General features: G+C 36.1%; 1 protein-coding gene and 1 long non-coding RNA gene across 10 annotated transcripts in view; one reads left to right on the top strand and one right to left on the bottom strand.

Moving 5' to 3' along the window:
• Sox5 (SRY-box transcription factor 5) overlaps nucleotides 1-15,155 on the top strand; it is a 960,532-nt gene that overhangs the window by 465,058 nt on the left and 480,319 nt on the right. The gene's annotated exons all lie outside the window — the stretch shown is intronic.
• LOC125611806 lies at nucleotides 9,308-13,541 on the bottom strand. The gene is made up of 2 exons (XR_007342045.1): nucleotides 9,930-13,541; nucleotides 9,308-9,886 (listed from the first exon to the last, which is right to left on the bottom strand). It is a non-coding gene; the product is annotated as an uncharacterized LOC125611806 (long non-coding RNA).

Below are 15,155 nucleotides of genomic sequence, written 5' to 3'. Positions count from 1 at the left end.
AACCCATGAATTTTAAAGAAGTCTCATTTAATCACGAATTTGCCTTTACTTATCATCTTTGAAGTTTTTTCAAGAATTGATCCATTTGATTATTTATTTTCACTCTTAGTTTTGCTTTCATTTTCAATTGCTCATCTCGCTCTTCTCTCTCTGTTAGTTTTTCTCACTCTTTCTTTCTCCTCTCTTTCCTTCCTGATTGTGTAAGTACTATGAACTATTCCAAGAAAATGCAAGTTTTAGAGAAAGAAGTGAACAGTGTGCATAATCCATAAAATCAGCGATCAATTTCACAGTGACAATAAGTTGACTACATATTGTCTACTGTGTATCATAGAGTGAAAATTGTGTATGTCTAATTAGAAAATTGCCTGATTTAAGGGTTATAGTAAATAATAATATTATCTTTTTTTAAATCTGATATCCTCTTAACATCTAGGAATACTCTTTCTAGGACTACTATCTTTCAAAAAGTATATTTTTAACTTAATATAACATTGAAAGGTACTGGAATTTGGGAATGCAAGGGACTTTGGCAATTATGTTCTTTTTCTGGGGCAAACCGTTGGTACTAATGCTCTTCATGGTTGTTTTGACTATATTACATTTTGCTGAGCCTTGGGACTGCTTTTGGAAGGTTTAGAAGTATCCAGGGAGGTGCCTGCCACTTCGATTATTCATACCCAGCTCTTTATTTTTATTTGACACATAAAATAAAAACACACCCTGGCTTCTGCTCAGCCTCAACTGGCATTCATTTTAAAAACAAGTCCAAACTGACCCAATGGCAGCAATACAAGTTTTTCTGTGAGTGAGTCATCTTTCATGTCAATCAGAGTTCATTTATGGAAGCATTAAATTCTGGTGCTGGCCAGGCCACCTTTAGACAAATTAAAATGGGTTGGGATTTGGTAGGGCTTGGAACTGAGGACTAAAAGGAAAACTAGGGTGATGTGATGACTCAGAAAGTGACTCTTTTCCTTCTGAATCAGAACTGAACCATTGGTAGAATTAGTTCTCTCAAAAGATGGCAACTTTTAGGTGAAAGGTTACATGGAATTTCTTACCACCTGTGTTCATCTAGTCAATTCAACTTTGTGCCAATTTGGATAATTACTCTTCACCTTTTCCCCCAGGGCTTAGTTGCAAATAGGAGTAATATTTTCCTTCTTGTGTCTCTTAAAAATTTTTAAGAGTGACTGTGAACTTTTAACCACTGGAATATTTTATACTAGAGGTGTCTGTTGGAGTTAGGTGTTAACTAATTTCTGCAGAAATGTACTTTTATTTCTACTCTGCCCCTTTGATAAACTTTGAAAGATGTCTCTCTAGATATTCATTCTCAGAAATTTTCTGCTTATTCATTTTATATATAAACAATGTCAATTCTAATTTTTATATTTTTGTTCATTCTTTTCTTGGTATTTCTATCTATAGACTTCTAAAATGAATTTTCCCAAGTATTCATTCTTTCAATAAATACTAAGCACCTGTTATATGTAGCTGTGTAATATTTTTCACTATGACTTTATTGGAAGCTATTTTAGAATATTTTCATTTCCATAATTGACTGATTTCCATTTCATTGTATCCAGTTTTATCAAACTTACTAATACTTACAGTGGGTCACATTATGATTTTTGTGTTGGGATTTGTTAGTTCAGGATACCCACTTTAAGATCTTTGTGTTTATCAGTCTTCTATACAAATTGATAATCAGAAGAGATTTTATCTTTTCAGAAAATTTATGTTTTTTTAATTGCAAAATTATCACCATTTAATTCCAAATGCATTTGTTCCTTCCATGTTTATTCATTTAATAAGCAATTATTGCAATCCTGTGTTTTATGGCCTGTAAGTTCCTTAAGGCATTTAAATGGTTTTGAGTCAAAGAATTAAAGAGCACATGGATTGATAAGCACAGTTCCTTCTCAAGAACAAAACTCCTTCATCGTGAATTAACTAAGTTAATTAGCCTTCACTTTGCTCAGAACTAATTCAGGATTCAGGTGGATTTGTATTTAGGAGTGCTGAGCCTTTCTCTCACTTGAACAGTAGGATATAAGGCAAGAATGACACTTGGTGGTGATCAAGAGCCTGGGCACAGGGCACAGGGTAAGGAGATAAGAAGTTTTCTGATAATAGTCATTGTAGTAAGGAATTGGCAATTAAAAGTTTTAGACTTTAGCATTGAGCCCATGTAGTGATTATTGAATTTGGAAGCAACTGTAGTCCCAGTCTTTACATCATTAGCGTATACATTCTGGATTATATCTCCATGTACCTCTGGGGTTGATTAAAGACGAATGATATCCCTGCGGATATTGGACTTCAGCTCTTGATTAGCATGATTCTTCTACCTTCTTCTTATCAGTTTTCCTGATGCCTGTGTTTGTCACCCTTCTCTCATCTTTGAAGAATAAGAAGGCATGGAGTGATCAGGCAAGACCCAGAGACCTGGAGGCCTAGAAATGGAAGCTATCCAAGATCATGCTCTTGAATTGAATACCTCTGCCAGCCCACTGACCCTTATACACACTGAAATTCCATAATCCTCCTGTTGGCCCTCTCAATACAGAGCAAAGTGTCATTCTCCACTAGAAGACCTTTTCTGTGCAACTGGGTTGACTTTGTAATAAAAACATCTGGAGACTGCAGACCATTATCTTCTAGGTTACATTTTAAACCTCAGTTTAAAAATTAGTATCTCAAAGTAGTGTGTGTGTGTGTGTGTGTGTGTATATATATATAAAATAGCCTATATATATATATATATATATATATATATTGATGACTATACATATGTTTTGTGTTTCTGCTTCTGATAAAGATCATCTGGGCTATAAAGTTGTCACATGAACCCCTCATTGTGTATTATGAGGCAGATTTAAGCCAACTACTCTTCTGAAATGTATATATTTACTTATGTTGGTTCATTGAACATTTACTATATGCCAGGCTCTTCTAGATAAGGATCCGTCTAGGAAGAAAGCAAACTTTGAATACCACAATGAACACTGTTTCGGGAGGAATAGACAATAACTGAATCAGTGTAATGAAAACAACCACATTTATTTATTGTGGATTTTATTTTAAAATTAAATGGTCTTACATTTCCGTAGTGCTTAAACACTGTTGAATCACTTCTCATTTTTTTAGTATTATATTCCATGTATTTGAAAACAGTTTGTTAACTGTGAAAAGCTTAATATATGTAAGTTAATAGCACAGACCTGTTGAGATGAAACAAATCTGGTGCCATAGCTACCAGGTGTGCAAAAGTACTTTTAGAACCAACTCTACCAGTATACAGAAGACTCTTCTTGGGTTCTGGGTATATACTGCATTGTAACAGGCTTGGATGAGTTTTGAGAGTCTGTGTTTCTCACAAACAACCCTACTAAATCTAATTCCAGCTGGGTAAGGACTCTACTTTGCAGAGCATAACAGCAGAGTGTTCCTCACAAAGGAGCTTGGGGATGGGGATGTAGCTCGGTGGTGAAGTACTTTCTGAGCATGTGTGAGGCCCTGGGTCCAATCTCAAGAGCCACAAAAAAGTTGGGGAGCTTGGAGGTCCACTCTAAGAACTGGATGCACAAATCTTCTTGTTGCCTCCAATACAACAGCTAATGCTGGTGGTTTATTTGGCATCGTTTAGACCCTGTGTTAACAACAGACACAAAAAAGCCATGGCCTCCGAGCCTAGAGCTCTCATAGAATACTTCTAACATAAAGTTCTCATTGCCATTTTTTTTTGTGTGGTACCAGGAATGGAACTCAGGGACACTCCACCACTGAGCCACATCCCCAGCCCTATTTTGTATTTTATTTAGAGATAGGATCTCACTGAGTTGCTCAGTGCCTCACTTTTACTGAGGTTTCCTTTCTATTTGTGATCCTCTTGTCTCAGCCTCCTGAGTTGCTGGGATTACAGGAGTGCGCCACCACGCCTGCCTCTCTCTTTGCCATTTTATACCCAGCTATTGTGGTACTCTGTGTGGCATTTTCCATCTACAGACTACTTTTATGAATGTTATAAATTTATTAAATTACCTGATTGACCCTGGATTATGGGTTCTTATTATACACAGTAATATCATTACAGATGAAAACAGAGGCTCAGAGACATTAACAGAGCAGTAGATCAAACTAGATCAAACTTACAGAGCAAGTATGTGGCAGAGGCAAGTGCTGAGTTTTTTTTTTCTATTTCATTGCATTTGTGTGCCTTCTGCATATTAGCTCAAAATTTAGAGTATTTCTTCACCTACAACAGGTTATAATATGCAACAATGCATCAATTTGTGTAAAGGTCCTACTGTAATATGTTTACAACCATTAAAATATGAAATCATTCAGCATCCTTAAATATAGCCAGATCTCTCCATTGAGACAGCAAGGATCTCTTTAACAGAATTGCTTGGACATTGTGAGAAATTATGACAAGTGACAAATTAATACTAGGAAAATCATATAGATTAGCTGGGAAGAAGCCCGTCTTAGACCACTTCTACCCTAAATGTTGTTTTGCATTAGAGGCTCTTCTTAGTCTAAGTAGTGCCATTACTAATGTTGATTCTTTGATTACTATTCTGAATATCTGTATATTCGTTCATTCAAATGTTCAGTAAACATTTATTGGGCACTTATTATATACTATAACAGGCTAGTCATTAGTTATAAAACTATGAATAAGACATGTTCTCTGTCCAAATATGAAGCAAAGTATATGTAATTACCACAGAGTTGTGAATAAGGGTCTATTCTGTGATTTCTAAACTCTTGACAGTTACCAGTGGAAAAATTGGTTGGGGAAGTAAGTGTGTGGGTGAATTCTTCAGAAAGGGTTGAAAATTGTTATAGCTATGCATCTGGCAGTACTTAAGAATTATGAATGATTTCATGTTTCCATGGGCACATGGTACATTATAACACATTATGCAATAAGCTAGTTGATAAAGCACTTTATAATAGTGTAACATTGTGCCTTTCTTCCCTCATTCTTAAATCACTGTACACACATAAATTCTCACAATGTTGTTTCTAGGAGTTGTTGTTAGGATGTTTTTATTATCAATAATAGCAGTGGTAACCATAGTCTGTAGTTGAAGAATGTGAGACACAAAATAACTTGCCCTGGGCCACTCCAACAAAAGATTGGCAGCATCCCATCTCATCATTTTCCACTCAGTTTCTAAGCCTCAGAACTTCTTTGAAGGAATTGCTGTCCTGGATATTTTGTTCGCTTGTTTTCTTATTACTTAGTGCGAACCTTCCTATGAGCAGTAGAATTTTCCGTGGGTGGCCCACTGGCAGGCTCTCACTCTTTAGGGCTATGCCTTTAGAAGCTGTCAGGAGGCCCCACCCTCCACTGCCTACCTCTTTTTTCCTACCGAGGAAGCATAGTTGAACAACTCTGGTCTATAATAATGGTATGAGTCTTTGTTGGCCTGAATCGAAGACACTGTAATGCATTCCTTCATCTGTCTCTGTCACACAGGAACATTGAGACCTACTGATATTTAACTAGTAGTCCAGATCACTTCTTTTTGACAAAGATCTGCATTGTCCTTACATTACATAGCATTATCCACACAGAACACAATCCACACACTCATAATGTTAAAGATCAATTTTGCTAAAGTCAGATATAAAGGTGGAAATCATTTTAGACTTGATGCCAGTCACACTTAATAGCTCTGCAGTACAAAGTCTTGGTCAAAAGAATGGGTTTTCGAAGCCAAAGGTCAGATTCTTGTTGCCTCTTTATTGTTATTGTACATCAATCTGCCATCTCTATTGTTAGGCTTTGAGAGTCTTTCTCCTGGGCCTCAGAGCCTACATGACTCTTATGCAAATATGATGATGCCTTTTGGTGACAATTAGTGTATAGAGTAAGTGTATTCACTGTATATACTAATATTTGTTTTTTAAATGTATTTTCTTTCCTATTTTTTCCTCTCTCTCAAATGGCTATATTAAAATAGAACAAAACTCCCATTCGAACATGATGATTATTTGAAACCATTTTCCACAGAACAAGAGAATACTTTATATAGTAATGACTAGCAAGCAGCGTTTTAATGTTCATGTGATTGACGCAGTGGTTCACAACAGTTCCTCTGGAGCCATTCCTGTTTCTCACATTATAAGGTCTGTTCAAAGAAAGGAGCAGAAGAAAGTTTTTTTTTTTTGTCTTATTGATGCAATGGGTACAGGGCAATCACGTAAACCCTAAGTGACTCAGTTTTGACTGGGGAACTAATGACTGACCTTAGACTTTTGGGTGACATGGAAGAAAATTCTCAAAACCAGATTGCTTGTGTTTTGCAATGTCCTATGTTTAGAGCTTTATCCAGAAGTTATTGTTAACATTGTAGCAGTAGCAAAATAAAATGGGGCCTTGGTTTTATAACATTATTTCTGTCTGGGTAATCATTTGGATGGATGACTGAGCACGATGACTAAAAAAATGGACACATTGCAATAATTGATGGTTTGGTCTTTTAATTCCTCTAGAGACACAGCAAGGCCATTTGGGAATGCTAATATTGGCTGGGACAAATGAGAAGCCAGTTTTGGTGTTCCTTAACACTTAATACTTGCAGCTTCTACAAATTTCTCCCTCTGTTTTCTAATTATGCCTGGTTCAGGGAAACTGATCATAGTAATTTCTTCTTTCTCCTACCCCTGGTTTTCATTCAAGATCCCCAGGTCTGGTGTGGGAACCTGGTGGCGGTGATGACAGTAGCAGTAATAATAATAATAGTGGCAGTAATGATGAAATAGCCTATATTTACTGAGTTCTTATTAATTTCAGGTAGTACGTTAAGTTCTTCACACACATTGTAGGAGGTGATTTTTTAGGCTAGGGCTCTTTGGGTCCTAAGTGATAGTCCAAATATTCTCTATCATAAAAGGGTAGGGGTATTGCTGATTCAAATAAATGGCAATTTCAGGAATACCTTTGCTTCATACATGACCAAATCCCAGGGGCTGTTTGCTCTCCTTGTCTCTCATATTTCTTTGTCATTTTCTGTGTTGGTTTCATCTTTAGGCATTGTCTAAATTTTTCTCTTACTCTGTAGTTATTGTCTCTATAAGCAACTCCTATCCTTAAAGCTAAAATTAAGAAGTTAGAGGTTTTGTGTTTTTTTAAATTAACTAATTTATATATTTATTGATTTGTTGATTGATTGATTGGTGGTGGGATAAGTGGAAAATAAACACAGAGCCTTTTACATGATCGGCCAACTCATGATCCTCTTCCTCAGCCTCCCAAGTAGCTGGGATTATAGATGTATGCCACCATGCCCACTTTACCGTCTTTCTGCATAGCTCTATTAAAGTTCCTAAGTAGGTTAACCTTCACTTTGGCTTGTGTTGGTACAAACCTGAAGTCATCCTTGTGGCTGAAAAGATAAAGTGCTCTCTTGTGCAGATCATGTTCATTTGCCTATCTCTTGTTTGAGAATAGAGGACTAGTTGTCTCATACAAAAAGAAGGTCTGTTGTTGGTAGTAGGGATGGTGGAATTGAGCCTGGGGATGCTCCATCACTGAGCTACATCTTTATCCCTTTTTAATTTTTCTTTTGAAACAGGGTCTTGCTAAGTTGCCCAGGTTGGCCTTGAACTTGCCATCCTCTTGCCTTAACCTCAACAGTGCCTGGTGCAATGAGGGTCTTTTATCAGAAAACAAGAAGCAAGACATGCCAAAACAACTGATCTCCATAACATTAGAGTAGTGGTACATTTTTTCTGTTTTACAAGTGTAGGAAGTTTGTGCCAGCTGACATCACAAAGTGAGAAGGTGGACTGCATTCACAGTCTGTCAGATTTCATAGACCGTTGCCTAAAATAGAGTTGTCTTGGTTGAGAGAACAAGAGTATGGATATCTAAGTTGTGATTCCTGACTCCATTATTATTATCTCCAAGGCCTTGGGGAGGTATGTAGTCTTTTCAAACTTCAGTTCATTATCCATTAAATGGACTAATACTTCTCATACAGTTATTATAAATAGTAAATGTAATAAATATATGGACTGCTTTGTGTACTTCCTGGAACATAATAAGTGCTCAGTAAATCCTGGTTTTTATTATAGGTTTTTTAAAACTTACTACAAAAGTATGACTCAATCACCAAGTGTTCTAATTTTGCTTTTATTTTGCTGATTTACTTCAGGAACAAATCTGGATTTACAAACATGACCATCTATCACCTGGTTAAAATCCCTAATTTCTTTCACTGCTCAGCCTGGCAAAATCCATGCATCTAACTTATTATTCTTGACATATTTATATTATTTTCACTGATATTATTGTTTTACTATTTTAAATTACTTAATGGATCTGTAATTTGTAAAAAATAAGTAAAGGGGAGCATTACATTTTTTTTCTAACTATACTCTTCACAATACTTAGGCAATTGAATAAATTATGTATGGTAAACATTTTTAATTTATTTTTTTAATAAATATTCTTTAGTTGTAGTTGAACACAATACCTTTATATTTTTTATTATATTTACGTGGTGCTGAGGATTGAACCCAAGGCCTTACACATGCTAGCTAGGTGAGTACTCTAACACTGATCCACAACCTCAGCTCTTTAATTTCTTTAAAAAAAATGTTTTGGATTGTGGCCGCTGATGACTATCTATAGGAAACAGATGAGATGTGGCTCCTCTCCCCAAAGTCTTGTAAACCAACTCAGAGCTAGAGTGAACCCAGGTCTGAACTTGGGTGTGGGGATCAGATCTGGGCATTCCATGGGAGGGGAAAATGCTCCCCACCACATACACACATACATCTGCCTGTGTGGGGCTTGTCAAAGGGAATCTCTTACTCTTCCTTCTTCATCTCCCTCACGTCCAGGTAAATTTGAGGCAATGTTGTGAGAACAGTATGTTCTTTTTCTTTTTTTTTCCCACCACAAATTCAAAAATAAAAACACAACAGCTTTGGATTAGACAAATAGAGTTTTCTAAATTGTTCTCATGGCTTGATATGCCCAAGTGCTAAGTGTGGGCTTTGTCTGAGATGAAGACGTTTGATATTTAGCAAGTAACACTCTTCCAAGCACAGACCTTGCCTATTTCCTATCCAAACAAAGACTTTAGCATGATGGGAGTGTTTTGAATATGGATTTACTATCAGAACCAGGAGAGCCATTTTCAGAGTAAGGTGAAATTTAATGCTGAAATTTCAATATTTAAATGTCTTTGAGATTAGGCTCTAATGATAAACATGAAATATGCATAAGGTATATGTATGTATATGTATAAAACACTGTATATAATTATGTAGGGAGTACTTCCCTAGCAAGTGATAATTTAAGCTCCTTAAATGTTACAATAAAGTGAAACACCATAACTAAATTAATGCAATGTTTCTTGAGTTTGGACTACAGGCTATTTAAAATTTCAGGAAGCACAGCTTTAGAGTATCAGAGGAATCATTTTTTTCACCTTATTTGACTCTTTAACCAGAAGGAGAGGTAGGACACAACCTTGTACATAAAATTCAAATGCTGTGATTTGTTTATTTATATACTTTTAAGGAAATTATTACAGCAACATAGTGAGGGGCCAGGATCACTTATCACATGATGAAATATAGTTTTATCATTCTGAACTATAATTTTTAGGTTGGCATCCTTGAAATTAAAAAGCCTTTAACTTTTAACCAACCTAAGACAATTGCTCCCTTTCTATTTACAGATTATTTTTGTTTGCAAAATAATAATGCTCAATAAACAAGAGTGTATTGCTAGCATTTTGGCGTTCTCAACTAATTTCCCAGCAAAGAAAATTCACGATGTTCTAGTTGTGTTTAGTATATAAAAAAGTAGAGCATCTGAAAGACAGAAGTGATTTTTCTAGTTGGTTACCTAGAGCATCTGAAAGACAGAAGTGATTTTTCTAGTTGGTTACCTACGAAGAGATGTATTGATTTGTATTGGTAGTACTTGTCTCTGCCTACAGATGTACATTGTGTCCAGGAGTTCGGGAAACAGAGCTTTTAATTCTTTGTAAACAGTAGCATTGTATGAAAGGGGATTTGTGTGTGTGGGGGGGGGCCTGCAACTACAAAAAATATTGTGCACATCAGTTTAAAATGAATTGACCTTTTGTTTCAATGAGGGCTGTGTGTCCCTAGTTATAGAGTGACTCCATTTGCCCATGCAAATAAGTGCAAAGCTAGGATATTATCAGGCAATGGCAAAATTAAGAGGTAGGTCAGATTTAATGGAAACATCTGTCATTAACCCTTTTACAGAAACTGCCTCAGGGAATCCTTGTAGATAAAAGCTATGCTGAGCTATCTTACCTTGCTTTGCAGAACTTCAGAGGGGATGGCAATCAGAATGTACAAATTCTCCTCAGATGATCTCCTTTAAAGAGTGGCATATTTTTGGAATATGGAAGAAAACATAGGCTCATTTTCTATATTTATGCTTTGCAAAGAATTTAAAGACTGTAGAACTAATACTGGTGTTAATTTCTACAATTTATCCCAGAGGACTTATCCCTGTCATTGGACCTAATGACTGTCACCTTCTTATGCTTCCTCAAGTCACAAATGAGCTGTGTACATATGATTTTCTGAAAAGGTAGGAAACACAGAAATATAAAAAATGTTGCATTTATAGCTGCATATGGTGATATATATTTTTTTAAATATTTTTTTTAGTTGTAGTTGGACACAATGACTTCATTTTATTTATTTATTTTTATGTGGTGCTGAAGATCAAACCCAGTGTCTCACACATGCTCCACAAGTGCTCTAACGTTGAGCCACAACACAGCACCTGGTGACATACTTTTGCCTGTGTTGTGCAATATAACAAAAAAATATAGTTAATTTTGTTAACAGATCATTTATTGAAGAGAATTAGGAAAGCTTGATAGTCAATTGAGAGCCATTTATTTTTGTAGTTTAAATGATCAGTTACTACTAATGAAAACATGAGCCAGTTTGCATTGACAATAAAATTGAAAGCACAGCTTTAAAAGATTACAAGTCATGTAATAAAACACATTTACAAATATATTTTAAAAAATGTATGTATATCAAATCTAGTATTGATAATATTAATTTGTTAGAAGATTTGAGTGAGAATAAAATTTCCTGATTATCTCTATAAGGATAAAATAATCCAAAGCTGTATTTCTCATGCTGTAGCTTTATTTATTCATATATTGTCACCTTTGAAATTATTTTGCCCCTCCTTAATTATATTCTTGTATTTGCCTTTGACTGTACTACTTTATTAACTCCTTTTATTATTTTTTTTCTGTGAACCTTTGTATCTTCTCTCTCTTGGTTTTCTTTGTTTTCACACTATCCTGATGTCAATGTAACCAGGCTTTTCCTTTCATCTTTCTGAAAGTAGGATGCACAGATTAAAATGCACCTCCTTTTGGGCTGCAGTTCCCTCAAAATAAGGTGTTAAGCTTATCTAACAAAGCCTTGTTAAACCAACAGAGAGGCTGTGTGCTTTCTCTTTCTATGGACTCTTGATACAGTGTCTGATCTCCTCCTCTTAAGGAGCAGAGGTCCACAAAGGCTTCTGCCAGCATCCTCACCTCCTCATTTATGGGATTGAATTGAGTTGTATTTTTCTGAATATTACTTTGAAAAACTAAGGATATGAAACATGAAGGAGAATTAGAGCGGCCATGGATATTGATCTGTCTTTTAAAAACACAATGTTCATTTTGTAATTTTAAACACTAATATGTTTGAAAATGATTTGACTTCAGAAAAAAATCTAACTAACCTCTATTTCAAACTACAGACAAATGGACTTGGAATTTTTTACGCTGGGTTTATACTGAGGAGTTAGCACTTTCCTTTAAAATACAATTCGTCTATATTGTCTTCTCTGTGTCCTGTAAGTGTGGACCTTTGTACTGGATTTTTCCTTCTTGAGCAGTGAGCTTTTCAAAGGGGGACAGATATATTCACACTGACCATTTAAAAACACTTCAATAATAAGCACAATTAGGCACATAATTGGTATGTATGTGTGTTTTTGTTGTTGTTGTTTGTTTGTTTTTACTGACTAATACTTTTAGTGAGAGCTTGTAGGCATATGCTTGAATTTAGTGTCTAACTCACTTAGGTAAAGGACGGCATGGCATAAAATTGTTCAAAAAAGATGCAACGTATGTGACCCTTGGCCTGATTAAAGATGTATAGCATCGATGCCATCCTTCCTCCCAAATCATAATGCTGTGGGCTCTTGGTCCCAGGGGCCAGTCTGACCTGCTTAGTTAATTGGGAAGTAATGCAGACTTCGTGGAGTGCTATCCACCTTCAAACAGCTCACAGGAATGTGGCATTTACCAATAAGGTTTTACTGACCCTTTTACCTGCTTAAATAAGCCAAGCTGTTTTCTAGGTGTCGCTGTATTATGTTACCTTGTCATCATTGGTAATTTCCTTGCATGTAATTGTTGGACAACATGTATTGGGGGGAATGTTAATATTTGTCTGAAATATCTATTTTGAAAGACCCCCACTTTATTTATCATCAGTCTTTTTGATTATTAAGTGCACCACAGAAGACCTGGTAGTCAATAAATATCCCCTTCCTGGTTGACAGTGTAGAAGCCTGAATTGAAAAGAGGGGTATACCAGTCAGGGTGGTAAAGGTTTATCTTTGATCTTTTCATCTTTGTTATTACAAAAAAGGCTGTGAGATTCCCTTTCTGCTTTTTAATCTGGGGCAAGTAATATTCATTGATCTTACTTTGCTATATCCTGTGAACTATTGTCCTGTAGCTCAAAGACCTCCACCAGTCAGCTGGACTGTTGGGGACCTTGGCTACATCATGCCTTTCTTTGATAATCAGGGCATGAGTCTTTGGCTTTGGTCAATAAGTACCTCCTTCTTAAGAGAGTTATCTGAAAAACATGAATCGTTATTCCTGACTAATGGGCCTGCCTGGCCTAAGTCTAAATCCTGAACATAAAATGTGTTCCTGCTGATGATTTTTCCCTAAAACAGATATAGTACATTACTATGTTAACAAGATATTCAGAATGGTCTGTTGGAACTATCTCTTTTTCCTCACTTTTTAAATATTTCAATTTATCAGGTTACTTTCTTGAGTATAATTATACAATTTTCAATTCAAGCAATTTAAAAATGTGTACAACAAAGAATAACTCATTTCCATTCTTCATTCGCTCAAGTTCTACCACTCCCAACAAATGATGGTTGTAACTGGTCATTTGTGTGTTCCAGACTTACTTTGTTTACTGATCCTTCTTGACATGGTCACACTGATTCTCGCTTCCCCAGTTCATACATGTCCATGTTCCCTTGACTTTTGTGAAGTGTCTTACTATGAAGTGACATTTAACAATGTGCATATTGAATCTGGGTACTTTTTGCTTGGCTTTGCATTCATCTTTCCACTTATGTTTTGAAGAGAAATTTCATATTTTCTTTGCTCTAATTCTGGTTGCCAGGATGGCTGAGTGCCATTCCTGGAAGGGGTGTGTGTTAGAGTTGGCACAGACGGAACAACTGGCACAGGAAAAGGAAGCCATTCCTGTGTCAAGGATTTATCCACTCATCATTTTAAACATTATTATTGTAGCCATCACTGGCCATTTGCTGTGTGACCCATTTCCTGGGTACCATTCTAAAGGAGGAAGAAGGCACGTCCCTGTGTCATGCCAAGGGACTTCTAGCTGGGCACATTGTAAGTCTATCTATTATGATTTAGGTAGCTAGATCGTTAATGATAAATAAAAGTAGTATAGCACAATTGTTTTCTGTACTCTAAAGGTGACCATGGGCTCTTTAGAGGTGACCCCATGGCCAATTAGTGAAGAAGAGGAGAAATGACCTCTTCCACTTTTATATATTGTATCTCTGTAAGATTTCTATTGAGAAAATATTTTGACAGCTTTAAAGAAGTTTGAAACCCACTGCCCTGGAAGAATAAATGCCTTATCTGGAGTCAAAAATCTGTGTATTTTAATGCCTCATTTTCAATTCCAATGTAGAATTGCCTCCTCCCAGTTTTCCTGATGAACAATGACAGTAATTTTGTAGTGCCATGGAAAGAACACAGACTTCTAAAACCTAGAACTTGGTTAGGATCTCACTAACAACCACTTCTTGTTGTCAGGCTTTGGGCCAGCACTTAGCTTATGTGCCTATCAGTTTCATCAGTTTTACAAAAACAATTACACTACCTGTCTTATTAGGTTTCTGTGACTATTAGCAATAAGGTGCCTCATTAAAACACTCAATTAATGAAAGCTGTTAAATATGAACCACAGAATTTAGGAATGGTGGCATGTACCTTTATTGCCAGCTACTCAGAAGGCTGATGCAGGAGGAGCCCAAGTCCAAGGTCAGCATCTGAAGTTTAGTGAGAACTGGTCTCACGATAAAATTGAAAAAAGGGTTGGGATGTAACTCAGGGGTTGAATACGTGCCTAGCATGCATGAAACCCTGGGTCCAATCCCTAGTACTATTTTAGAAAAAAAGATATATGTAGAATTTATGGTATAGTGAAAGCAATGTCAAGTAAATAAAGGGAAAGACATGAGGTACAACAATTGGATGAGAAGTTGCAGCTCACTTTGCAAAACTGATATGAATTTGAAAAGGTCTTGTATAATTTTATTATTTAATTGTCTTATAGATTTCATGTACTAGAGAAAATCACTGTTTAAAGGGACTCTGTAGATAATTTTTTTTTTTTTTTGGCAAAGCCAAGGATCTCTTTATAAGAGGGAAGAGTCCCCATTTTATTGTCTGGGTTTGAGTGTTGAGTTTTCCTTGAGGGAAAGTGCATGTATGAGGTAAGAGAGAGCACAGTACCTGACAGGCATGACACAAAGTGATACAAATACTAAGGTGAAGAAAAGGAGAAGCAAAGGATGGAAAATCATGTGGAAAACGGTCTCCAGGTTTACAGAGGCAGATGAGGAGAACAATTGCAGGAAATGCTTTGTCCATAATGGCATGCTGGGAGAATGAGCAAGATGATCCAAGAGATAGACAGTGGAAAGCATAGTGGGGAATTTGAAAGCAGCCATGTAATTCTGTGAGAGAAAGAGAATGTATTATTCTGGATTTATTATTATTTATTATTATTTATTATTTTTATTTATTATTATTGGTTAC

The sequence above is a fragment of the Marmota marmota genome, unplaced genomic scaffold, assembly GCF_001458135.2.
Source record: "Marmota marmota marmota unplaced genomic scaffold, marMar, whole genome shotgun sequence".
NCBI classification, from domain to species: domain Eukaryota; kingdom Metazoa; phylum Chordata; class Mammalia; order Rodentia; family Sciuridae; genus Marmota; species Marmota marmota.
Note: the sequence above shows the minus strand (reverse complement) of the source record. Positions and strands in the feature narration are given on the sequence as shown.